Source organism: Cololabis saira, chromosome 5, assembly GCF_033807715.1.
Source record: "Cololabis saira isolate AMF1-May2022 chromosome 5, fColSai1.1, whole genome shotgun sequence".
Lineage (NCBI taxonomy): Eukaryota > Metazoa > Chordata > Actinopteri > Beloniformes > Belonidae > Cololabis > Cololabis saira.
This window is the reverse complement of record NC_084591.1, coordinates 34,557,907-34,580,030: the sequence shown is the minus strand read 5'-3', so window position 1 is coordinate 34,580,030 and position 22,124 is coordinate 34,557,907. Positions and strand designations below refer to the sequence as shown.

At 39.4% G+C, this 22,124-nt stretch overlaps 1 protein-coding gene across 2 annotated transcripts in view; it reads right to left on the bottom strand.

Annotated features, from left to right (window-relative positions):
• The window catches only part of megf11 (multiple EGF-like-domains 11), a 93,042-nt gene extending 85,975 nt beyond the window's left edge, over positions 1-7,067 (bottom strand). For both annotated transcript variants that reach the window (XM_061721783.1, XM_061721784.1), the window contains exon 1: positions 6,939-7,067. The gene's annotated coding sequence lies outside the window, so the exon portion shown is untranslated. The remainder of the gene's footprint in view (positions 1-6,938) is intronic.
• Between the last annotated feature and the right edge of the window lie 15,057 nt (positions 7,068-22,124).

Here is a 22,124-nt window from a genome sequence, read left to right as displayed (position 1 = left end):
CGATGCCTGATGATCCAAGTCTGACACAGGAACTATTACTGTTCAAAATGGATCTAAAAATGGTCTCAAAATGGATCAATCAGCCATTCAATCGGCTAAAGCCGATCAGAGTACTTGCAGTTGTTCTGCAGTGATGCGTACCATATGCAAGCGACTACCAGAGGTATTCAAGTGCACTACATTTGTCACAGAAAAATGTCTCCTCTCATCCTAAAAACATTAACATTTTCTATAAATGCCACGGTGTGGAAGTCACAAGAGGAGAACCAGGTGTGGAGCCTTAGCAGCCTGATGAACCGCCCCATCCCTTAACCTCTTCGGTCAGATCTGAGTGCAAAAGCATCGCTTGTAATGCCCAAGAGGATATTGGACGCTCCACCGGCGAGTATTTTATTCATGAGTCACCCCTGCTGAGAAGACTGTTCTTCAGCATCCAAATCCCAGTTGTGGTTCAATCCGTGATCCATTCAGCGTCCCGCCTGCTGGCCATTGATTAAAAAGAATGTACGCAGGTGCTGAATAAGCGCAGGGGCTTTATGGTGTGGGGGCTCAAAATGCCTCAGTGATAACACAAAGATCCATCACCAAGCACTGGAAACGGTCCAGAGGGTTCTCGCTAAAAGACAAGCTGAGAAGAAATGTGCTATATCTACAACATTTGTTTAACAGGCAAAGCACAACATGTGGCAACGATGACAACAATCTGTTACATATTGATCAATGCAGGCACGGAGCAGAGCGCACACATTACAGTTGTCAAATCTGATTTTACATTCCCAGAAATGCATACACGGACACGAATATCTCCAGAAATAGGCAGCAAGAAATCACGACAAGGCCCTTCCTTGAAAGGTGTAGAAATATTAATGGACAGCTGAATACTCTTAAATATTTGAATTATATGTGACACATCAGTTGCCAACTGTGGCACGAGCACAACCCTCTCCTGTCTGCATGTGTCGGGATGATGATCATTCATTAGAGACCGTGTTGCATAAAAACGGTTTAATATCAAATGTGAATATTAATTACCGTATCAGTTACCCCCCTGAGACTCCTGCACAGAAAAGCTGAAACAATCCGTAGCAGTTTGTAACCCACAGAGCATGCTCAGATCAATGTTTCGCTTTGTTTTTGTGTTTTGTTTTGGGGGTTTTCTGACTTGCTTGACTGAACTCAAACTGAGAAGATGAGATTTTTTTTTTTATATTAGACCTCTTTTTTTTACCGTAGTGGGTAAAGTTGAGATTTTCTTTTTCAGTTTATATAAGTATTAAAAAGTCAGTCAGTCTGTGATCAGATTGATTAATCATTTATTATTTTCTTCATACTTTTAAATATATAAATTTTTTCTCAACATTTCAAAAAGCTCTTACTACAACTCTGTACCTTCCCGAACTTGTCAAATTAACATTAAATATTAAATTTCAGCATGTCTCTAACGAGACCATATATTTAATTCTTAACTCTACTTCTGCTCGGTGACATCACTTCTAAGAAGAGAAAATGAGTCCATGCATTCTCAGGTATTAATGTTCATTTCTGTGCTATTTTAATAAATTATTAAATCATTTTTAAACTCCCCAGTAATTAACGACAGAAGTCAGAGAAGCTAATCTGGAAGTGCAAAGCGCTGAGTAAACTAAGCACGAAGCAGAATGTGTCTGAGATGATCGAGAAAGGGATTTTGCTGTCCAAGGCATGATGATGAATAATGGCCTTATCAACAAAGCACAACACATCGCAACATGCTGAGATGTTATCGCAGCTCATTTCTCCAGCTCATGCATCCTGTATCTCCGGCAGAATATGTGTCGTGCAGTCTCCTTGCGCTGTTGCTGACAGCATTCTCATGTCAAAAGACTTGGGCTTTCTGACAGGGCTCTTTTCACAAAACAAGGAGGAAAAAAAGCGGCAGATGTAAGCAAATGCATCAGCAGTATTTGCAAAAAGTCACCAAATTCCCACGAGGGGCCGAGCTTGTCATTAAAACAAATAGGAAAAGACCTGATGAGTGCATTAATCAGAGATGGGCCAAGCATCGCTAGTGAGCTGTAGTCCGTGGTGTTTCTGCCCATGACTGCACCTGAGGGAGGGGGGATTAACGTAGCTCCATGCTGGGGCGCCTGTATCTGAAATCTGCCTGAGCTCATCGTTTCTGCTCATGGTAGGCTGTGCCTGGATATCAAGCTAAGGCGATCTATTTCCCTGCAGTGCGTTGGCTGACTGGCATCAATGCTGTGCATTGTCGAATTATTAATTAAATGCATGCAAGCATAATCAGATGCAGACACGCTCTGACCACTGGGACAGCAATTGAAGCTGTATCTAAATTGCAAACGTCTTCTTGTTTTTCAATGCCAGCCAGCTATGCTGTTTTAGGAGCAGAATCTTGCGACCTATTAAGTTTGGCATCACTATACGCTTATTCAGCTTTGTTGTATGCAAAACATACACAACCATGGTTTTGCTTGGAGTACACTCATGAGTTTATTTGCTGAAAAAACTGTGAGGACACAAAAAAAACAAACTATGTGACACAAAAAGCAGTGTGACAAACATGTGACTGCTTTTGCAGTCAAAAACCCAACACCACAGCCGTGTTTTCGTGCCCTATCCACTCCTCAAGATGTAAATGCCACAGTTTTCAGTGATAAGGCAGAATCCTGGTCCTGCCACCGTATATGTCATTAAATTCTGTTAATGTGCTTTCTGTTCCTGCAGGGTGTTTGTTGAATGCTCAGTGTACTTTTGCTGAAATAATAAGATCTATCAGTCATCGCGGACCAAAAACAGCTTCATTTGCAGAATAAAGGTCACTGAGGGAGGGACTCTGACAGAGAACGGTGTATACAACAGCAAACTGTAAAAGAACCTCTGGGCTGAAATATTACAGCCTTCTGAGATGTTCACATGCAGTCTTAAAAATCAATGTCAAATATACAACACTGAACCGACTCTTGTGATATGCCCTCGTGAACCGGACAACCCAGTCATTATTAGCCCCCAGTCATTCTGCAATTCCCAGTGCCTTGCAGTAAAAATGGCTAGCGGCACGCCAGACCTTAAGGGGAAAACACTTCTAAGCATATGTACTGACAAGCCTTTGTAAATCCTATAATTCATGACCGATTAAGAGATTATTGAGCCTGTGTGGTTCCACACCAGCAGTGTTGATTGCTTTTATTGAAAGAAAAAAAAGAAAAGGAATTAGCGTGCAATCTGAGTAAAAATGAAATCTGAATTGTGTGTGCAACCTTATCTCATGTATTTTTATCCTTACGTCTAATCTAATCTACCATGTGAATGGTTACGTTCAGATGTAATTCCTACCATAAAAAGCAATTTTCCCTGTTTTCCAATCGACTGTGTCGTTGTGAAGTGAGAAATCTGTCAGCCTTCCAAAGACACACTAATACATTAATCAGCCCTAATTAAATGTATTGACTGAGCAAAACATAGAGATTTCCAGTTTAAAAGGGTTTACTGGACTGTTCCCACAGCAACAACACACACAAACACACACACTCCATGAAATCCAGGAGCCACTTGTGCGTCCTCTGAAGGATCTCTTTCTTTTTTTTTGTAGACAAGCTCACAAAAGTAGGACAAAGAGGTGTCCGCTCCGTTCGAATTAACTATTGTCATAATCCACCGCGTCTCAATGGCAAATGTTGTCCTTCGCCTTCGCTGAGATCAGAAACCACTGAAGCTGAACTGAGTATCAATTTGTTTCACCACTGGTGGAAAAAGATGTTTGAATCCACAGTTGTAACTCTGGGGGACCACCAGGCGGTTTACAGCAACAACCTGCACGCTGAATGCTTTAATGAAAAGCCACTTCATCTGAGAGCAAAAACAACTTTATAGCTCACTGGTGATAGTACAATACCTCCAACTGCATGCTATGCTGTGACAGAATACTGTACGTGTTATATGTGTTTTACACACACATATGTATATATATATATATATATATATATACAGGGCTGCACATAAGTGGGCCGCCAGAGCGCATGCGCCGTCAAAATCCACAGTGCGCTGTCAATCTTGTGCTGCGAAGCGCTTTTGCGTACCAACAGCTGGGGCTCGTATTATTGGTTGTGGCCAGACCAGAATACTAATATTAAAAAATCTATTGGGAGAGCTTTTCCCCAGAACCGCCACTTAAAGTTGGTACTGGCCAATCAGAGCGCGTCCTTACTCCCCCTCCATGATCGTTGGGCAGGAAGAGAGGTAAGGATCAGAACAAACCCCGACACGTCTCGTCAAAATGTCCAAGAAGCAAGCGCCATTAAGTAATTATTTTGGCGTTCCACCGCCACCAACTACAAAGAGACGCCAAACTGAACCACTACCCGAATCGAACAGAAAATGTGTGTTCGCCGAGAAGTGGCTGCAAGATGTTACGCGGCGACGCGCACCGTGCGTTCGCGCTCCCGCGTATCCTACCCCGTAAGCTCTGCGTGGGTGCAACGCGGAACCATAAATCAGCCAGTGTCCGTCACTGCATGCAGCAGTTACCTGCGCCAGCAAGACGCTGCTCTCTAATGGCTCAAAGTTTATGAAAACCCCAAATAAAAAATAAATTAGAGAATATTTTATGAAATCAATAAACAATTCCATCATCCAAATTATAACAAATAAAGGTTCAACATATCTATTGAAATAGATTAACTTTTACACCATATTCTAGTTGAATTATTGAAATAAATTAACTTTTACACCATATTCTAGTTGAATTATTGAAATAAATTAACTTTTACACCATATTCTAGTTGAATTATTGAAATAAATTAACTTTTACACCATATTCTAGTTGAATTATTGAAATAAATTAACTTTTACACCATATTCTAGTTGAATTATTGAAATAAATTAACTTTTACACCATATTCTAGTTGAATTATTGAAATAAATTAACTTTTACACCAAATTCTAGTTGAATTATTGAAATAATTTAACTTTTACACCATATTCTAGTTGAATTATTGAAATAAAATAACTTTGTAAAGGACCATATTGAGCCATTCATCTTTATAAGTGAATAAATATCGTTTTCCTGCATCCCTCTTTTATCGGTCCGGCGAGACGGGTCACCGCGTTTTTGGAGGCCCAAGTCACATATCCAGGGGCTCCTCTGAGCACCAGACCAAAATAATTATGTGCAGCCCTGTATATATATATATATATATATATATATATATATATATTAAGGTTAACTTTGGTCAGACTTTTTTCCACCGTGCAGTATTTTCAACAAATGCCATGAGAATTGTTAGGATCAAAGGCTTTCAAACCCCTTAAATCACTGACCAGTTACTGTTCTATAATGAAACCGTGTCCAAATTTAATAATGTGTTCATTTGCCAGAAAAACAACAGGATTAGGAAAAGTCCATTACCAAAGGAGCTCTGAATGATTTATATTCACAAAGACCATTTTTCTATAACTATAATGAAAACTATGTCTTTTTGGCATCTTGGAGGCTTTTCACAGGAAAAACAACAAATACAACCGCGCGCGCGTGTGTGTGTGTGTGTGTGTGTGTGTGTGTGTGTGTGTGTGTGTGTGTGTGTGTGTGTGTGTGTGTGTGTGTGTGTGTGTGTGTGTGTGTGTGTGTGTGTGTGTGAGTAATATATAATATATTTAAACATACTTCAGAAGAATGAGGGATAAAGAACGGGCTATAGTTGCTTCTTGAAAACATGATACCTCAGCACGCAGAAAGATTCAGTGTCAAGGGTCACAGTCAAAACCTGCATTCATGTTGTCCTAAGGTGCATTTGTGATAAATGGCTTCTTGAAAAACTGCTATAAAGCACAGAATGCATGCAAAGCAGGTGCTACAATATATGCAGCTCCAACAGAGGCTGCAGAAGGGCTCCTCTATCTCTGTGTGTATGTTCTGTTGCCTTCGCTTACACCAGTAAACTGATAAAAATCATGAATTTTACAAAGGTGTGCGGTGGTTTGTTAATCTTTCCACAAAGGAAATCAGCATCTGTAATAATTTCATTATCACATAGTGGTGGTATCTGATCATCATAGGCTAATGCAAGTTTAATCAGCAGCTTCTGCTTGAACTCTGTTGTCATCTAGTGGTTTAAAAACGGCATAACACACGTGATCTTTATAGTGTGCAATCAAAATGTTCGTGGTTGTATATCAGACTTATTTCAAATCGTGTACTTTTAAAGAAAAAGGATTATTTTAAATCCAAGAAAAAGAATAGGACAGAAAGACAGAAATATGTTGTTCTTAGACGTCCGACACTTAAAACGATGTTTAACTGAATGTGCAGCATTTAAGAGGGGCCAAATTAAATATGAATAGAAGTCACAGCGACCAAGCGTATGAGAAAAACGTTAAAACCATTAAACACGTTTTTAAATTAGTAAACTCAAGCAGTAAAGCCATTTCTCCTGCATCCTACAACTCCTTTGACAACCGAGACCATTCAGAGCACTAAAGCAGGCTTTTCACGTCACTGTGTGTTCAAACTGAAATGTAGTATTCGTGGCAAACACTATGACTGAAAACCGTGTAAAAACAATACAGTAGTGTACATGCTGCAACAGCGAGATCCTATAGTCTCTCTCGGGGATGATGCAGCCCTTTTCTCTGGCACAGAGCGCACGTTTTCTAAAAGGATACACTCGCCAATAGCCTAATTAAACAGAGAGCACTAATTTTTCCACATCAACAAGCACCAACTCTCACTCCAGCAGACCAGCACCGGCAAGACTGCGACTGCAAGTGCCCGAGGGCAGCTCCAACAATCCAAACAAAAAAATATATAACACGTGTCATTTTAAAATAACACCTGCAAAGCTGTTTATCAGCGCAAATAGCCTGCTGTCGGCGGAGACGGATGACGCGCCTGCCGCAGCATCTTCTCTACACTTATTCTAGGGGGAAAGGATGAATGAACTCACCCTTGGGGGGAAACCTGAAATTGAAAGTTTTCGCCCGCAACGCAGAGGGAATTCAGAGGATCCAGCGCGAAACACGGTCTCCCATCTTTTAGCGAGCGTCAAACTCCGGAGCGCTGTTACTTTGTGGAGTTGACGGCGAGCAGAAGTCAGGTGAGAGTAGCCGCTCTTTCCTCTCTCCTCTCTCTGCTCTCCTCCGGCGGCCCGAGCGCGGCCCACTTTAAACTCTGCTGACGTCATAGGAGCAACGCTGCCCCCTGCTCAACAGCATCCATCCATCCCCCATCACTCACCTCCACCAACCCACCAGCATCCATCCATCCCCCATCACTATTTGTCTTATTTCTAGTTAAAATGTCAAATTTTTAGTAAAAAAAAATCATTACATTTCAGACAAGACTCCAAAACAACCATTTTCACCTGTTTCAAGTAGATTTTCACTTAAAATAAGTGGAAAAATCTGCCAGTGGAACAAGATTTTGTAATAGATAAATCTTGTCACACTGGCAGATTTTTCTACTTATTTCAAGTGAAAATTTACTTGAAACCGGTGAAAATGGTCAAATAACAAGTTATTTTTCTGGTAATGACTCTCGTTTTAAGTGTAATAAGATTTTTTGACAAAAAATTAGACATTTTAACTAGTAATAAGACAAATATGATAAGATTTTGAGTTTTTGCAGTGAGCAAGACTGCATTTGAAAAAGTTCCAATTTTCTTGACCACACAGATAAGCTACATAGCAGACTTCTGTGATGAGTATTTGCTGGACGTGTTGATTGATACTCTAGTTAAGTTCTGTGACTCGTAACCTTGCCATACCTTAGCTTCCACTGAATTGACGCCACTGCACTCACCTCCACCAACCCACCAGCATCCATCCATCCCCATCACTCACCTCCACCAACCCACCCACTGGCTCCTCCAGCCGCAATTATGGTTCTGCGTTAAATCGACGTAGAGCCTACGGCGTAGGGTACCGAGGCGACGCACGCCTCTGCGTTGGTGTAACACGGAACTATAAATAAGCCTTCATTTAACTCTTGTACTTAACTTGTACTTCACAAAGAAAGCTTTTAAAAAATCTATTTTTCAACCCACTCCCCAGGTACTCAACCGTTGGGAAACAAGTTACCCAAGTCTTTTTTCTAACTCCGAAGAGAATTACTGATTTACTTGTCAAACATCGATGAAGCATTCAGTCATCATAAGAGGGGGGGGATTAGGGAAATTACCTGGAACGGCTTAATCATTATTATTAAATCGTATATATTTCTGCAAGGATGCACACTTCAGTTCTCCCGTGAACCAGAAAATAAAGATCAGGACAGATGAGATGATGTGAGATTTAAAAAGAAAAATCAGTATTTAGATGTTTGTTGACATGTACTGCAGTTAACCCCTCTTCTGGGTAAATGTGAAAGTGAATCTTTGAATGGTTTTTAAACGTATGTGTTCAGTCCTCTGTCATAGAGAAACATCACACTTTAAATTACAGATGTTCAATAAAGGTTTTCCTTTTGATTTTCTACATTTAACGGAATCTAACGGCATTTAAAAGTATGATGTATTGGCGAGGGGCCAGACAGGCCGCTCAAGTTAAACGTCCCTTTGCTAATATTCTATATCTCGCTCATTACTTAGGAATTCCGTGCAATTAACTTGACCAAATATGACCAAACTGCATTGATAAGCCACACTATTGCACAATTTGCTTACAGTTTGACTACAGTTTGCCTACCAGGCAGGGGTAGGGGTGGAGGATGCCATCCTCTACCTCCTACACAAGCCCATTCTCATCTGGACAAGGGGTGCGGCACTGTCAGGATTCTGTTCCTGGACTTTTCGAGTGCCTTTAACACGATCCAACCCCTCGCACTCCAGGAGGAACTCATCAGGATGAGAGTGGACCCCGGCCTGGTTGCTTGGATATCCAGCTACCTCACCGACAGACCACAGTATGTCAGGCTGAAGGACATCACGTCTGACACTGGAGCAGCAGCACTAGATCTCCACAGGGGACCGTGCTGTCCCCCATCCTCTTCACTCTGTACACTTCTGCTACAACTCTGAAACGTGTCAAATCCAGAAGTTTGCAAATGAAACGGCCATCATGGGGTGTATCAGAGACGACGAAGAGGAGGAGTACAGGAGTCTGGTGAGGAACTTTGTTGTCTGGTGCCACACAAACAACCTGAAGCTCAACACCTCAAAGACTAAGGAACTGGTCATCAACTTCAGGAGGGACAGACCCAGTCCTAGACCTCTGTTAAGAGCGGAGGAGGTGGAGGTTGTGCAAACCTGTAAATATTTTGAGCTGTGGATGGACAACAAGCTGGGCTGGACAAGCAACACGAGGCAGCTGTACAAGAAGGCCCATATATGGGTTTTTGGTTTTTGGAGTGTTTGACAGTGCTGTGTGAGTGAGATGGAGATGTCAATTCCCCCGAGGGAACCACCCAAACAGATCAATAAAGTCGTCTGAATCTGAATCTGAATCTGAATTAACCAAATATCAACAACCCCATCAGAGACACAGTCCACAGCGTCCCATTTCATGAAGGCTGGAATGTATTGAGACTTTGGTGTTAGTTTGGGTTGGGTTTTTTTGAATGGAAGGATAAAGACTCGTCATTATGCAACGAAAAATTTACATTACATCACTTTAAGCTATGAGCAAATGTTCTCAAACATGAGAGCACAGGACAAAACAAGGTAACTGGAATCCCCCCAAACTGTTGCACCCCCCCAGAACCGAGACAGACGTCTGTGACGATCCATAATCACACTGATCAGGCTGCTGGCCTCAGTGAACCTCTGCAGATGCCACTGAGCCACTTAGCTTCATCAACATATACTTTAAGGGAACTTCTTACAACCTCCAGTCACCAAGCTGATAGGACACTTTCTCAGCCCATGTGTGTTAACAATAAGTACTACCCACATTCCTGCTAATAATCTTTCCTCTGATTCCCATCACTGGGTCTCAAACACAAGTCCAGTTGTTGTGGAGAACAGAGCCGAAGAAGAAAAAGAAGTCTGGGTGTTTTTTGGGGGTTTTAATCAGAAACACAGAATAAAGACACTTCCCAGAATGCCAACTTGTGACACCATTGAAATCTTTTTTAGGTTCTTCCATTTCATTGTTGTGTCTTGGATTTTACACCCTTCCTCTTATTAGGGTCCGAGCACTCACAGTGCAAAGGCCCTATTGTATCTGTAAGAATTTTTATTTCTTTTTTCTCGTTTTTCTTCCAACGAAATTAAGGCCTTTTTGCCCCCCTAAACAAGCCCCAAAAGTCACCAAATTTTGCACGCAAGCCAGGCCTGGCGAAAAATTTGATATTTAATGGTTTGCATTAATGGGTGTGGCCTAATGGCTCAACGGCCCCCTAGAAAGCTTCGTGCCTCAAGCCCCACAACACGGTTTGACGTACATGTACGAAAATCGGTACACACCTGTATCATGTCACAACTTAAAGAAAGGTCTCTTGGCGCCATGACCGAAACCGAACAGGAAGTCGGCCATTTTGAATTAATCGTGTAATTTTGGCGCAATTTATGCCATTTCTTCGGCCGCTTCTTCGCCCGAACCGTAATGTGCACCCAGGTGTGTTATACATCAAAATGTGCGTCTGGATCCTGCAACGATGCGCATTACTTTTCTCAGTCAAAAGCGTTACCGTGGCGACGATAGACGCCAAAAAGCGCGCCCCCCCTTCATCTGATTGGTCCATATTTGATAGTTCCTACTTTCGGCCATAACTTTTGAATGGTTTGACATAAAGACTTGTGGGTGGTGTCATCGGACTCGGTTTTGACTCCTTCACCTTAATTGGGGCAAATTAGCCCCGCCCCTTCTTCTGATTGGTTGATATTTGATAGTTCCTATTTTCCTTTTTTTTTTATAAATATTTTTATCCTGGTTTTTTCCCCATTTTATCACCCAGTGCTCCTACCTAACAGTCCTGGGCATTGCCATCCTCTACCAACCCCGGGAGGGCCCCGCACTGAGCTCAGGTCTCCTCCTTAACCTGAGGAGTGAGCAGGCTTTGATATAGAGAGTCGTGGGTGGTGTAATCGGACTTAGTTTTGAGTCCTTGACCTTTATTGGTGAAAATTGCATGCGCGAGGGCCCGTTCATCGCTGCTTGCAGCTTTAATTTTCGTATAACATTTCTTATTCTCATTCTCATGAGAAAAAAACATTTGGTCCTTGCTGCACAGCTGCTTACTAACGCATCACAACAATGACCTCTTCTATTCCCTCAATTGGCTGCTCAGAACCTTTGTGAAGCAAAAGATGTATATGAGTCAATGAGAGCAGCAGCCAAAACAGCCCAGGGTTCAAAACAGTGAATCAACAATGGTAGCTATAACAATAACAACAATTACACAACATTGGGGAAAAAATATCAACTATTGTGATACAGCTTTAAAATGCATGCCAATATGTGAGACCAACTAAAATCATAATGAATCCCATTTTTGAGAGTTGGACTGACGCACACAGCTAATCCAGCAAGGAGCTGGAGGGAAAGGAAAGGCCTGACACACATTGATCAATAAACAGGATCCCCCCCTGTGCCTCTATATTGAAACAAGGACAGGAGTCTAATTAAATGGCTTACTCAAGCTATAACTTTGGCTTAGTGTAGCCGTGCATGTAAGCGTACTCACTGATTCAGTTAAACGCACTTTGAAAAGAAGGAACTGGAGTGGAAGTTGCAAAGGAGGTGACACCCCAGGTGTGTGACATCTACCGATTGGTTGTGCAGAAGTGAAACGGGCGGTCCGTCAACTGATGTGATCGGGCCTTGAGATCAGCTGATGAACGGAATCGACAACATGTACCGTCTACACTAGCACTGCTCAGTTTTGTTATTGATCCTCTGGACCTGATTGCTATTTGGATCCATACTGAAAAAGGTTTCAGGAATTATTTTAAAATGCAAAATTTGAAAAAAGTAGGAAAAAAACACATTCTGTTCTAACTAATTTGTTATAAATAAGATATTTTTAGGCATCATAACAAGTAAAAACTGGATATATGAATATCTGAGTTTCTTACAAATATGATTGGAACATTTAATAGATATTTTAAGTTATACACATACTAATTTATTGTGAGCAGTTCATGTATTTAATAAATCTATATTTTAATGCACAGAAGTCTTATGATTTACTTTAACAAATGGGACACATAAAACATCATAACTGTTGGTACAGGACATGTATCGTTAATTACATCTAACTAATACAACATTTGTAAAGGAGTACGAACTCAGTAGTTTCTTAGGTAAACAATTTGTGGTCTTATTTTTGTTAAAATATAGTAGTTATCCTTCCTTGAGCCTTAAATTAAACAGACTGAGAGGACAAAAGAGCTCAAATATGTTTCAGCCTAAAAAGAAGTATTATCTCAGTGTTAACCTGCTCATTGAAAATAACTATGTTTACCTAAACTGTTAGGGGGGGTAAATTACAATAATGTGGAAAGTAATGAGTATTTGCCTGATTTCTTCTGCAGCTTGTCTGCAAATACTCATATGATCAAAATACCACATTATTTATGTATAAATGCATGCTATTTTCCATCTTCACCGCACATACTATAACTTCATAGACTGATTTCAGCATTTTAGAATCAATGTGTTGAAAATTGACTTGCAGGAGGCCCCAACATCATGTTTAAAGATGATGAGCTTTTTCTAAAACACAAATGTTATTCGAACTGTGTCAAGAGGACTTTGAAACATGCAGAAAGATAATATTAGAGACTTTATTTTTGGTGCCTTGCCATGATTTTTCTACGCATGCATTAACAAGATCTATGAGCACGTGTCAGACTAAAGCCTTGAGTAGGAGCAAGTCAATGTTTTAATTATACATTTGAGTTAAGAAGAGCACATTCCTAAACCCAGCTGAACTCGACAAAAAGAAACTCTTCAAGATTCATTCAAAGATGTATAGATTACAGGATGAGATTTAATAAATATCTCTTCAACAAAATCCTCTCTAAAATATAGAAAATAACATTTTGCTCTGATAAGACAATATATCTCTCATTCTGTTGCTCCTGATGCTTAATTCTGGACTCTAATCTATGAAAATATGTATTTAGGACTATAAATGCTAACTTACATTTTGTAGAAAACTCTCAGCAGAACTAATTACACAAAACAAAACTGTCTAAAGCTCCGGACGCAGGCCCATTAAACATCGTTGGGAAGAAGTCACTGCAACTTTATCTCGTTTCTTGGGCTGCCTCATCCCGTTATCTCCCTCGCTTTGCCTATTAGGAGATTTATCAGCTTTATCAGAATTCAATAAACTTCTCCTCGTGGCCCCGACTATTGCCGAGAAAACCATCTTGATGAGCCGGAAATAAAGGAACATCATATATTTCTCTCTTGGAAAAACCTGAACACATTTCTTTGGCTCATCCATTGCCTGCTTCCACAAACACCACCATGCCACAATCCAGTTGGTCAGTTTTTGACCTAATACCTCTAACTGTACTAATATATTGTTCATGATAATATTGGTTTTTTACTAATTAATGGTGACTATTATCATTATCATCTTTATTACTTTTCTCTGGTCATTAATTTTTGTCTAAATGCCAATTATCTACACTAATATCAACACGCACACTTTCATACACACACACACACACACACACACACACACACACACACACACACACACACACACACACACACAGACACACACATATATATATCATATATATATATATATATATATATATATATATATATATATATATATATATATATATATATATATATATATATATATAAAATATTGTTATTATTGCTTGTTCTTGCTGTAAATACACAGTACCCATCATTGTCTTTTTATCAGTCCTGTCCTCTCTACTAGTCCAGTCCTTTCTATCAGTCTCGTCCTTTCTATCAGTCCTGTCCTTTCCATCAATCTTGTCCTCTCTATCAGTCCTGTCCTTTCCATCAGACTTTTCCTCCCTATCAGTCCTGTCCTCTCCAACAGTCCCGTCCCTCACGTTTCACATCGGTGATTTTAATCCTCTCTGTCAGAATATGGAATTCGAATCTTAATAAAATATGTTGGATCAGACTGTGAAAGTGGACTGGTGAAGGACACACGTACTGTCACACACATTTACGTCTAAAAGAAAAGAAAAAATATAGATGTATAGCCTGACAGTGTTTTAATGTGCTCATTTATACTCATTTCAACTCTCTCAGGAACAACATTGTTCCAATTTTGGTGAAAAAGTTCTAAAATATATACTGGTTTAATTTTGGGGGTCACATTTGCACAGAGAGATGTGTCTAAATGTAAGATGTATTTCTTTTTTGTCCCATTCATATTAATGAAAAGAACATAACCTTTCAAATTTCTATAACATGCTGCAGAATGATAACACCTTACAAAAGCTAACATCTTACATTTAGTCTCTACAAGTGTTCAAAAGTGATGACAGACCAGTACTGCAAAATACTCAGGTGTCCCTAAATGACAAATAAATGTCTGTCAGATGAACATCAGTCATGAATGATCTGTAAAAGACGTTTTTATTACATTTTCCCTTTAAAGAGCCAATTTAAAACAGAATTTGTACGTGACAGCACAAATGAATAAGATATGAGATTCGATCATTTGACTGGAACGACCACCGAACATCAAGAAACAAATTCATTTTAGTTTATTTCATCCACACAATCATTTTAGCTATCATCTCAATATCATCTCGATAAACCATCTCAACACATGTTGTGTGCCATTTTTACCACATTTTAAAACAGTGTTTAATGAAGGAAAAACCCATATAAACCCATCAGGAAGGTATTTTTGATCATTGCCGGAATACCTGTACATTTTGAAAATCTGGTGAGAAAAAATACTAACTATGTTTATTTTTTCCACATTTATTCACAAGTAAAGAAAGGTTATCTGCTAAAACAAGGGCTTCACAGTTGAAATCAAATAAAAACATGGACTATAAAAATAATCATAGACATGTAAAAACTTAGAAAAATGAAAAGATTAAAAAAATCCAATTAAAAAAAGTTAAAAAAAATTCTAAATTAAAGAGTCTGCCATCACGTCTAATTCTGTCTTGGTCCATGGTGTCCCTGTGCAGCCTCACCATCATCAGCAGGCCTCTTAGTCAGCCACTGAAGGTTTCTGGACGTTCCCTGCTTCTGTTTTATTTATTCCAGCTCAGAATCGCGGAGGATTCAGGGTCTGATTTCATCTACGGCAATACCCTTTCCTCTTTAATACTTCCCTTTGTACTGCTGGCGTCTTAATTATTGTTCACGCTCCGTGGCTGTTCAGGGGATTAAAAGAAGCCGTACATATTTCTTCTTTTTATGGAATTTTTTCAGAGGATCTCAGACTTACTCTCAGCAACGTCTGAGCTTTATTTTCTTGAACAGATAACATATTTTAAACGCTCACTGTTCAATTGAGATTGAGTATGACATTGCATTTGAAAAAAAGACTAATTTAAAGCAACAAAGGAGCAGTATTAATTAATTTCCTTCAGGATGTGATTGATTTGATGGTATGTGTCTCTGGTTCTTGCATGAAATCAAACTTCAAACACATCGTGCAACCTTGACTAGAAGTAAGAGTTTTAGCTTGTAAGATTGAAGGTTATTAAGTTGCTTTTTTTCAAAACTACTTGACTTTTTATTCTTTATTCACTTCAAGCTGATACTGCAGGACTGTTTAAACTCATCTTGTGTATTTTTACACTGTAGTACAATATGACAGCCATGTAACTATTTTTATCTTTAAGCTAATCAACTGAATGAGACCAAGTGGACTTCACAGCTCAATATAAGAAGTCTGGGTTTTATTGGGAGTCTCTGTGGTGTAATAATAAAGTATTTGTTGAGTCACATTATTATTTCACAAGCTGTGTCAATATAACATCTCGTGTCAATATCAGCACGTTTATTAATTTGCAAGATTATTTGCATCAAATAACTTCTCTCAGACCTTATCCAGTATGGTTAATCATATTCTAATGTACCAACAGTATAAAGATCTCATTCTGTCAAAAACATTGCTTTTGAAATCGACAACTGTAGTTTTCTCTCATATATTAGCTCTGTTGCCAGGGAAACGTTAGATGGAGCAGCTTCATCTGCTGAAAGATCCTTTAAAATCCATTGAAATGCTTTTAAAAGAACAAAAAGATCCACTGTCTCTTCTGTGATGGCGATCATCAGACACCTTTAACTCGAGTACGGGCCAACATTAGGAAGAAAAGTCACTTTACTTTGACAGCATGCTGTATCTATTCTTCCAAGTAATGAAAAACGTTGTTGTAATAATCACTTTGCACATGGAAAAGTGAAGACGACATTGTTTTATTCATTTCATTGTTTTATTTGTAATATGAGCATAGTATAGTATCTTTATTAACTGTATTATCTCACCTTTTTCGGTCTTCTACCCGAGCTCCGTCAATGAGCTGCTTATAATCACTAAACATGAGAACCTGTAAAAACGTACACTCACCTTTAACTTTGTGTTCAGCTTAAAGTTTAAAAGTTTTGCCGAATCAAATCTACTTTTTTCTCTTTTCAGTGTTATTACATGTATGCAATTATAAACCCATCTCTCATCTCTCTCTCTCTCATCTCTCTCTCTCTCTCTCTCTCTCTCTCTCTCTCTCTCTCTCTCTCTCTCTCTCTCTGTCTCTCTCAGTCACACAGGAAAAATAGTGAGCTTAAACTACACTTTTAATAAACTTTTTCTCTGATTATTACGAGCACTGCTTTGAAATAAGTGTTAAACAAAGAGAGAACAAGTTTAAAGAGACAGGACGCCCTTGGCTGCTCTGCCGCTGGTCAACCCTTGCCACGACCACTCCTTACAATCAAAAAACCCCCAGGCTATATTTCACATAAAAACACGTTGTCCTTGCTGTGGTTATATTAGATAGCTGATGTTAATAAAAATAGCACAAAATCTAAGTTTGTAATATTTCAGTATGTGTTATAAAAACATCCTTGAGGACTCTGAGACTAGACCACCACTGATAACTGTCTACATACGCAGGGGGCAGAGAGGGGTTGGCTGTGGCATTAGGTTAGCTCCTCCCTCAAAATAAATAAAATACAAAATAAAGTGGGAAGGGGAACATGATTACTCAGACAGAACTGTTTCATCCAACAGGAGATGGTCTGTGGGGAGTGATGTATCAGCTGTCAGCCTAACTGTACCATGCAGATTAGATATCAAGCTGAACTTGAGAGCTGCTGCCATTTTTACAATCTGTTCTGCTGTCTCTGCGGATTCTCCTGACAGACACAAGGCCAGACAGCCGTGCCCGGTTTACCAAAAGGCATCTTTCTGCCAAAATCATCTTTTTTCCTTATAAAGCAGGACTGACAGAAAGGAAGATTAGTTGCATCCAGTCTCATGCATGTGGACAGCGACCTTCTGAATCATAAGTGATGACCACAACTCTCGTCTCCCACGAGGAACATTAAACAGCTGCACCAGCAGTCGTTGTTTTCTGAGGGGCTGGGAATCAAAACATTGGCACAAATATCAGGATTCCAATGATGACAACAAAATTCTGCCACAAAAAACCACAAAACTGATTTATTTGACTCTGTTTTGCTTTGCTTTGTTTTTTTTCCTTGTTACCACAATGTCACTAAAAAGGTCGTTTGCTGAAGGAGTAAAGGTGCCATAAAGAGCAGAAAAAGAGATGATTTATGTGGGATGATCTGCAAGGAGATGGGAGATGATACTGCAGCAACTGAACCAACAATATAGTATTGATAAAAAGACAATATTACAGATTCTTAGTTCTTTTCCCGGTCCCACATTTTCCCGAGTTCCCGAGTTTTTGTCAATGCAATACCCCTGACTTCAGATTATCCTTAATTTGGAATAAATAAATGAAACAACCCTAGTTCTGAAAAACAAAAGTTGGGACCAGATGAAAAAAACACAATTATTCTTACATTGAATTAAGCGTTTTCTTTGAGACAGTATGAAAAGGCAGGTCCATTCAGAACCGGTACTGTTTTCCTGCCTCTGTGAGTGGGTTTGCATCGTTTCGTTGAAAAATTCATGGATGTCCCTAGAAAAGATGCTGCCTTTCAACCTTTCTTTGGGGAGCATTATTAAAACATGAATTTAACCTTTTGTAGTGGTTTTATTAAATAATAAGCAGAGCGGTGCCCAAAATCACTCACTACATAATGGACCATGTGTTGAGTTTTACAGTTGGTAATGGTTCCCAAGAGCTTTGTGAGGTTTAATAAGCCCTTTATAGGGGACTCAATGAATGTTGTTGCACCATGAAAGGATGGTCACAAAGGAATTACTATAATGAAAAATGCATTAAATTGGCATTGATAATCAGTTATCTGTGGCCATTGCTTTTCAAAAGAAGGTAACCAACCTGTTAGAAATGAAAAGGCCTTTCAGGTGAGAGGTGAAATGTCTTCAAAATCCAAAAAAGAAAATAAAAAAATATATGAAAGTATATTCTTTGCCAGCATTTAGGATTGCCAAAGTGTACTTCTCCCAGGCAGTGTTGATTAAATAGACCAGCAGGTTATAGTTTTTTTGTGGGGTTTTGTCAGTTTCTTCACAAAATCTTCAATTTTGCTGTTATACAAACTCATTAAATGATGATTTACATTTCTTATAAGAAATGCACATAATGTCTTCCACTGCCTTTTGTTATAACTAAAGGCAAATGCAAGGGTTGTGGAGTGAAAATAATGTTCTAAATGTAATGAGATGAATGGTAACAGCTCTAAACCCCTGAAGGTATTTGCTAATTATTTATTCGGGGAGACATATTGAAAGACACTCAGTAAAAAAAAAAAAAATACATTGAAGTTTTGACCCGGTCCATTGAATTGTTGTGACAGCAGTGATGTCATTCACAGCTCGAAGAAAGTAGCAAGAAGTGTGTTTGAAACTGTCCTTTACGATAATTAGCTCACTATAAAGTTCTCCGAGTATAAGTCCCTAATTAGTTGACGCTTCAGAAAGAGTGGATGTGACAGTCCCTCTGCTTAATTACTGAAGTGTCTTCCAGTGTGCAGGTGTCGGTTCAGCTGTGCCCAGCTGTTTGCCATCTAATGTCATCCACACCACAAAGTCTTGGCTGCTACATCTCCACGAGGCCGGTTGGTAGACTTACAGAACGTACCTCGTCGGTCACGGTCAAGGCTCTACATTATTACCTGCTATTTACCTGCGTGTCTTTAACCTGACTTACTGCCGCTGTCAGACCCCTCAGACCTATCTCCTTCCGCCCCATACTTAGGTGAACACTGAAAATTATGGAAACTTCATATGTGACAAAAGGACACCCTTTGAATCAGCTACTCAAACAGGATCCTGCTTAAAGCTTCTACATCAGCACCTTTGATGATAAATACCTGACAGAGTTTCATTTCATCTGTGTCTGAATTGATTCTAAAGGCAAGAAAGATGTCTAGTGTCAGAAATGCTTTTATTTTACCTGATAAATCAGACCCACATTTAGAAAGATATAGGATATGAAAACAATCCAAAGGGCCTCCCCATCCAGCAGTTTCTTCTCAAACTGACTTTGCACCCAGTTGGCTGGCGCTACAAATGATCAGGGCATCGAACACGGTGACGTTGTGTTGAAGAGTACATTCAACTTTTATCGTGTCCTGTCGATGAAACAGACATACATCCACTTGATTTTAGTTTTGTCTTTGTCTGTCCAGTTTTCAAATAAAATATCTGAGATTAACTGTTGATGCCAAAACCGATTCAAAGCGGCCCCCAGTTGCAGGCATTGACACTATTTACCTCCCAGTGTCACATAAAAACGTACCCTGCCTACGTTGGTCCAAAGTGCAAAAACGTAGAGGGGTTACAATAATAGCCCTTGAATTGTATAACTCTTAAATTTTTCTGCCTATTCATTTTGCGTCCAAGTCACGGGACTTTCAAGATTCTGGCCGTGATACCAAAAAACATGGTGGACATTTCTAATTTTTTTGTGAAAATAATCAATATTTTGAGTTAGTTTCTGCATAAAAATGCGTTTTGATTACATTTCTCTCTACATTATTGCACTTTGGACCAACGTAGGCAGGGTACGTTTTTATGTGAGACTGGGTTGTACCTCCAGATTACGTCGCTGCTCTGTAGTCATCATGTTAAACCCGCCCAAAAACTCCCTCTACAAGGATTGACTGATTTTGTTTGGCTCCCCAAGATCTTTGGGCATAGTTATAATGAGCTGCAACGGATGGCAGCTACATGATCCTGCAGAGCAAATTTAAATGAGCTAGCAGCCTAGATTTCTAGGCTAGCCTTTATTAGAAAACCTAACGATTTTAAAGCAATTAGCAATTGCCAAAGATCCCAAAATCCCTGTTTCAACACCCTGTTGTAAGGAAACTGTTCAATCTAGGACGTAGCACTAAGAGGATACGTACTGAGAGGTCCGCGGGGCATCCAAAGAGCTTCTTCAGCCTGACCTGAAACGATCTCCAGTGATGACTTCAGGTTGTAGCTTCTGCTGTACCATCAACCATTTTACACGACCTCAAGTCTTAAAAGCCGAGGAAAGAAAAGCACCAACCGACAAATAGACAAGACACAGTTGTTCGGGGATAACTTTCTATGAAACAGACAAGATCAAAGTCGGGCTCTTAGGGTATGCAATGGATCTGTTTGTTGATAATGGTGAAATTAAGCCCATAAGGAAAAGTTCACTCCACACTAAAACAAAGCAGGGGTTACTGTATATCGCGCTGTGGGGCTTCTTTGATGTCTGAACTTTTGAATGCGGCAAATCCATCAAAGGAGTTATAAAGATTAGCAAAGCAATTTTAAAGCAACTTAACTCACCTTGAGTTAGAACATTTGGTTTTAGGTGACTGTGTTTTGCCAGTTTGCTGGTTCAAAAAAAGCACACATCAAACATTTAAAAAGAAATGGATTAAAGACACGCTGTGTTTTTTTTTTATGATTTTATGGCCTTTCCTATTAGCTGTGGAGAGAGCAGCATGGTCTTGGTATATTACAAATATTTTTAGTATAGTAATATTACAATGCACAGCAACGTATTCTACAACATTTCCTTCCATTCAACAAAATTATTTATTGTGCCATCAAAATTCAGACCTGCATGTACATCTGTAAAAGTGCAGATGAAACCCAATCTAGAAGGGATTACTGGGATGAAAATGAAATGATGTTACTAGCAACAGCTATGATAACAGCTCTGTAAGTCATAGTTGTAATTCTGAGAGCACATCTCCACCGCTGCCCAATAAGTTGAAATAAAACATCTTCTAAAGATTGTAAATAAAGAGAGGATTAAAGTAGAGGAATGTATCTGAAAACAAAGTTATATCAATTTTATTGGCAACAGTGTATCTTAATGTTAATATAAATTCAGAGGGAATAGTGCGTTAGGATTTTAACAACAGTGTTTTGCTTGTTTGGTTTTCTTGTACAACTATGAATGTATAAAAGTTTGTGGTAAGCAGCGAAGCACAAAACTATCGTGCTCGTACGTGCACTCTGCAGCATTTCACTCCTTGCACTGTGACACCCACAATTCATTTGGAATTTTTTCAACACTTCATGTCACCCCAATGCAAAGTCGATAGCGTTGATACCTCATTTGCATATGTGTGCGACTGAGAGGAGACAGGAAAGCAGGGGATTTGATACGGCAAATAAGGGTCTCAATGGACCGTCTGCAGTTTACCTGGTGACTGCTCAATTACCTGAGCTACTTAGTTTCCTAAAGATGGACTTTCAGCCTGAGCCCCAGTGAGTCCTGGCCTGGATCAAATCACACTGCGAAACTGACGTTTGCCTAGAAGGACTCCTGCAGACTTAAAAAGACTTTGTAGTTAAAGAGAAGACAGATTTTACACTGATACTGGAAGCACTGAAGTAACATCATGGTTTATTTATTTATTTATTTTTTAGGTTTTTTTGCAAGAGTATGATGTGGATAAAGGAAATGCTTGTATGCCTCTGTGAAAAAAAGGACTTTTCAGGAGCAACAGGTACTTATGTCCAGCAGCCAAAGCAAAATCTGTAAAAGTATAAACCCTTTATTTTACAAGTCAAGATGGGACGTTGTAATTCTTAAAAACTCTTTATAAAACAGTAATTTTACTGTGAGAACTGA